The sequence below is a fragment of the Hyperolius riggenbachi genome, chromosome 6 (genome assembly GCF_040937935.1).
Source record: "Hyperolius riggenbachi isolate aHypRig1 chromosome 6, aHypRig1.pri, whole genome shotgun sequence".
In the NCBI taxonomy this organism is placed as follows: domain Eukaryota; kingdom Metazoa; phylum Chordata; class Amphibia; order Anura; family Hyperoliidae; genus Hyperolius; species Hyperolius riggenbachi.
The window spans coordinates 350,972,288-350,978,287 of NC_090651.1; the positions used below are offsets into that span (position 1 = coordinate 350,972,288).

The window sequence follows — 6,000 nt, forward strand, 5'->3', positions numbered from 1 at the left end:
ACGGTAATTTTCCGCATGGAGCGATCGACGGGATCGGCCGAAATGGATCGAAATTCGGCGTGTAGCGCGAACGATTGGCAGCAGATTCGATCCCAGTGATCGAATCTGCTGTCGAAACAGCGGCAAATCGGGCCAGTGTATGGCCAGCTTAACCCAACAGGCAAATGTATGTGATTTCATGGGGGCAGCCATCTTTTTTTCATGGAGGCAACCATCTTTTTGGTTGATAGGAGCTGATAGGGAGCATGAGACACAGTTCCAACTGTCCTGTGTCCTGATCACCCCTCCCAGCTGCAATTGCTAGGCTTCAAATATCAAATTCACAATGAAAAAAAATAAAAATAAAAAATTGTACCAAAACAGCAGAAGCAGAACAACAACATCAGCAATCCCATCATGCTTTGCACAGCATCAGGGGGAAAATGCCCGGGTAGTTTTCTTCTGTGCAGCTAAAAATGAGGCTTGGGTAAGAAAAACAAAGTTCTGACCGGGCGTGCTATTGGCGGCATTTTCAACCGATTCAATAATAATTATCGAATCCGATGGTTGATTGGCCGCCAAGTCGATAGATGTATTGCCACCTTAAAGGAGAACTGTAATGAGAGGTATATGGAGGCTGCCATATTGATTTCCTTTTAAGCAATACCAGTTGCCTGACAGCCCTGCTGATCTATGTGGCTGCAGTAGTGTCTGAATCACACCAGAAACAAGCATGCAGCTAATCTTGTCAGATCTAACAATAATGCCAGACACACCTGATCTGCTGGATGCTTGTTCAGGGCCTATGGCTACAAGTATTAAGGTGGCCATACATTGAACGATTATGTGCAGATTCGACCAAGAGACAAATTCATCTCTAATCGAATCTGATTGGAGAAAAATTTGTCTCTAATCCAATCTGCCCATACACTACAGGCCGATTCCCGACCGATTTCAGCATGAAATCATCAGGGAATCGGCTGAGCAGCCGCATCCGTTTGCGGCCAATTTCTGTCCCGAAATTGGTCGCTTTGTCGGTCGGACATGCACTTGGCAGCACCAATTTTCATCCAATTCGATTATAATAATCAATTTGGATGGTCGATTAGTTGGTTGGTCAGCTAATGTATGGCCCCCTTTCGAGGGAGAGGAACAGCAGGATAGCCAGGCAACTTGTATTGCTTAAAAGGAAGTACATATGGCAGCCTTCATATTACTCTCATTACAGTTCTCCTTTAACTGATTTAAATGATAACAGGCATTGAATAAGTTCTATACTATATGGTTTCAATAGATTGCAGAAGCAACCTAGTGAACATTGATCAAATACACAAGCATTGCACAGCTCCATGCATTGATGACCCCCCCTCCCCGTTACTCCCCCACCCCCCATCCCCGTTACTCCCCCGCCCCCCCACAGGCACACAGATATTCCAACGTGTCCAATAAGTCTTTCAATCAATGGGATAGATTATTGGGAGATTCAATTATAAGAATAGAATCACTCAGGAATCGATCAGAAAAATTGATGCGTCTATTGCCAGAGTTGGGGCCCATTCCCACTGGGGCGATTAGTGTCCGTTTACCGCTAATCGACGAAACGCCGGTGATCACTAGCACTTTTAAAAGCCCTAGTGTAATGTGAAGGATATGCCAGTGATCTCACTGCCATGGTCACCGGCAATTCGGGGTATGCGTTGCTTTTTTCACGATTTTTAAGTTATCGCGATTGAAATTTTTAAAAAGTGCCAATCGCGATTGTTTGAAACTAGCGAAAATATACAGTAATAGAAAAGTGTTTAATAGGAAAAAATTTCCGCCCCAAAACGCTTGCCCTAATAGCTAGCGTTTTGCGATCCCCAGTGTGAATGGGTCCTAATACTGGACATACACACACACAGATTTTGGAGGTATTGGAAGCTGAAGGTTCGTACAAACGTCAGATAAAAATCGTTTGTACATGAATGAGAACGATCGATTTTTGCATGCACAACCGACGATTGTTCATACAAACATAACAAACGAATTCCAACAACGCATGTACACGACCAATATCGTTAGTCGTTTTTGATCCGTCCTGTTGGACTTTTTGTAACGACCAATGATGAACGACCAAAGTGTGTACAGCTAATTTACCGATATAGAACGATCACTCGACACAGAACGCATGCGCCGCGTATACAGCCGCGGACTTCTCATCCGTACGCATGCGTTGAATGAACGAACGTTCTTTTATAATTTTTTTTTTTTAATTATTATTTTAAAGTAAAGACACAGTCATTACTACCCACACTCACATAGCTACACGCTCTCATGCATTCACACTCATACACTGTTCACACAAACATTTAACCGACGATCGTTCATATCAGTACATTAATTGGTCGGTCTATGTCGTTATACATACGTCATTTCCAATGTACATTACCTCACTTCCCTTAAAATATCGTTCTTTACATCGTTTATGTGTGTATTCTGCTTGGTCGTTGAACGGTCGTTACTTTATTGTTGTCTATCTTTGATTGCTCGTTTAGAACGATCATTCGTTTAAAAATGATCTGATGTGTGTACTTACCTTAACTGTGATCTAAATTTTTCACCTTTACAAACAGATACCTCAATCCACTAAAACTGGTACCTTTACACAGATCGCTCACATGGTACCACAAGGTGAATAATTAGTGTGTATGTGTATATAACAAGGCCCGGTCCGCCCATGATGCCAAGTGAGGCGACTTCCTCAGGCGGCAGAAGTCGGGGGCAGCACCAGGCAGAAACAGAAAGTGAAAAGAGTGCCTGGCCAACCTATACTGGGGGCAACTGTACCTAGCTAACCTATACTGGGGGCAAATGTACCCAGCTACCAATACTGGGGGCACCTATACCTGGCTACCTACCTAAACTGAGGGTGTTTTTTTAGGGGCTCACCGCAGCTATTATTGTCGGGTGCTGTGCGATCATTCCAATATCGGGGGGTGGGGGGACGGCATCCTCACAATTTGGCCTCAGAATCGCTTTCATTTCGCCAAGCACGACTGGGTCGTGTCCGGAATTGGGCATGGCACAACGGGTACAGGGCATATACATAGAAAAGTAAGAGACATCAGGACATAGAACATAGAGGACATGATTCCATCGCATAAACATAACCATAAGCCATGAACATAACCATAGACCACAATTCCATCACTTCATCACATAAACATAACCATAGACCACTGTCTCAGGCAGCTAAAGGTGGTCATACACTTAAGCTGGCCATACACTGGCCCGATTTGCCGCCGTTTCGCTACACGCCGAATTTCGATCCATTTCATCCGATCCCGTCGATCGCTCCGTGCGGAAAATTACTGTCGATCGCCCGCGGGTAGGGAGCGCGTCGCTAGCGGCGTTCGAGTGCCCGCCGACCGACGCAATAGAGCGGCAATACATTACCTGCTCCGCCGGCGCGACTACCCCCGGTCACCGCTGCTCCGTGTCCGCGCTGGTCACCGGCATGCTTCAGTTCCTCCTGCCCGGCAGGAAGTTTAAACAGTAGAGGGCGCTCTGCTGTTTAAACCTCCTGCCCGGCAGGAAGAAGTAAAGCATGCTGGACCTGGAGACCAGAGCGGAGAAGACAGCGGAGACCTGGGGACTGGAGTCGCGCCGGCGGAGCAGGTAATGTATGCGGCGGGGGGAGCGGCAGCGGCAGCACCACCACCACAACAGATTGTGAACGGTTTCAGGCTGAAATCGGTTCACAATCTGTTTGCAGTAAAGGCAGCCATACGATCCCTCTCTGATCAGATTCGATCAGAGAGGGATCTATCTGTTGGTCGAATCTGATGGCAAATCGACCAGTGTATGGCTACCTTTATGCTGGGCATACACGTCTCGTTTGCTCCTTATCAATCGAGCCGCTGATGGGCTCGATTGATAATTTCCGACAGGTCCGATGACCCACCGGATCAATACCCCGCTCGATCCCCGCGGGCAGACAATAGCGGGGAATCGAGTGGAAGATAAGGAGCGCCGGCGTGGACGAGCGGGGACGCGCCGGGATCGAGCCAGCGGCCGGCAGCTCGATCTGGTGCAACTATCTAGCCGTGTATTCCCAGCATTATAGATTTGCAGCAGATTAGACAATCAGATAGATTTCTGGCAGATGCCTGCCAAGTCCAATCTGACAGGGATCTATCTGATGTCTGCCACACACTAGGAACAGATTTCCAATAGATTTCAGAATTAAATCTACTGGAAATCAATCTAATTGCATTATTGAACCATTAGATCCAATGCAACTCTATGGGCTATCGATCTGCCAGCAGCAGATCGACCTAGATTTTCCATCCTGTCAGATAGATCAAATCGATCGAAATCAGCCGCAAATCGATCAAATGGGGAATTTGATACAATTGATTTCTGATCTGCCCTGTGTATTTGTAGTGTCTATGTAAACAGGGTGTGTGCGTATGTGTCTGAGTATATACGAGAGAGAGAGAGAGAGAGAGAGAGAGAGAGAGAGAGAGAGAGAGAGAGTATTTATATAAGAAACAGTACATAGTCCTAGTCTCCTAGACTTTTTTCAAAGGAACTCGCACTCTAATCCTACCATACTCATAGTCTAATGTCCTTTCATAATATTATTATTATGTATTTCTATATCACTGACATCTTCTGCAGCACTTACAGAGTACATAGTCATGTCACTGGGATTCTCTGTAAACAAGGGGAATACACAGACAGAGATACAATGTGACCCTGAGCAGACCCCCGCAGCGACACAATGTATCACAATCAAGGCTGACATTGTTACATGGTTACACATTAGCGCAGCGTCACGCCTGGCTGTCCACACGAGCGCGTCACATGATGGCACACAGACATACCTGGCATTACTGGGGCACCCTCCTCTACAGCTGCACCACCCAGCCAGGCAGACACACCCCTGCACTATGCATGGAGAGCTAGTACCAACGTGTGTGTATGATATATATTAGGCTGGGACTTGTAGTGCAGCAGCCTGGGTGGTGATAAGTGATGGGACAAGCAATGCTCTAGCACACAGACTTCTACACACAGCAGAGATCAACCCAGCAGTCACACATGATGCAGCACGTGCACAGCTGATCCGAAGAGCTGACATTCTGCGGAGGTACCTGGAGCAGCGGATGATCCTCAGTGTCCTCCCCTCTCTCACTCTCTCCTTTCTTCCAGGAACAATAGGCAGCCTGTCTCTGCTTTCACTCTGTGAGTCCTCCTGCTGTGCATTCTGCAGGGGTCAGTGAGTGAGGCAGAGCTTCAATCCTGCCATCACGCCCAGCCCTGCCTCCTCCTGCCCCCCTCCACTTCTGCTCTGCCCCCAGCCCTGCCTCCCCCTGCCCCACTCCACTTCTGCTCTGCCCTCAGCCCTGCCCCCCTCCACTTCTGCTCTGCCCCCAGCCCTGCCTCCTCCTGCCCTCCCACTTCTGCTCTGCCCCCAGCCCTGCCCCCTCCACTTCTGCTCTGCCCCCTCCATTATTACCATACCTCTCTTCTACCCCCAGTCATTGTTTCTCTGTCCCACTATACTAGTACCTTCCAACTCTGCCCCATCTCCCTGCATCTTTATATCTTTCTTACTCCAGCACCATTCTTGCCCATCCCCAGCCTGCCTTGCTGCCCCTTGCCTTGCCTTACTCACCATCTTCGTGTGTGTGTGTGTGTGTGTGTGTGTGTGTGTGTGTGTGTGTGTGTGTGTGTGTGTGTGTGTGTGTGTGTGTGTGTGTGTGTGTGTGTGTGTGTGTGTGTGTGTGTGTGTGTGTGTGTGTGTGTGTGTGTGTGTGTGTGTGTGTGTGTGTGTGTGTGTGTGTGTGTGTGTGTGTGTGTGTGTGTGTGTGTGTGTGTGTGTGTGTACAGTGTGTGTTGTACTGTACAATGCAGTGAGTTTGTTGTACTATGTACATTGTGGGTTGTACCGTGTGCAGTGTGTGTGTTGCTGTGTACAGTGTGCTTGTTGTACTGTGTGTTAGAGGCATTGGCAGAGAAGTGAATATAGTTGTG

The 6,000-nt window shown here is 47.6% G+C and overlaps 1 protein-coding gene across 1 annotated transcript in view; it reads right to left on the reverse strand.

Moving 5' to 3' along the window:
- Positions 1 to 5,289, reverse strand: part of FBLIM1 (filamin binding LIM protein 1) — a 53,177-nt gene extending 47,888 nt beyond the window's left edge. The window contains exon 1 of the mRNA XM_068241650.1: positions 5,118 to 5,289. The gene's annotated coding sequence lies outside the window, so the exon portion shown is untranslated. The remainder of the gene's footprint in view (positions 1 to 5,117) is intronic.
- Between the last annotated feature and the right edge of the window lie 711 nt (positions 5,290 to 6,000).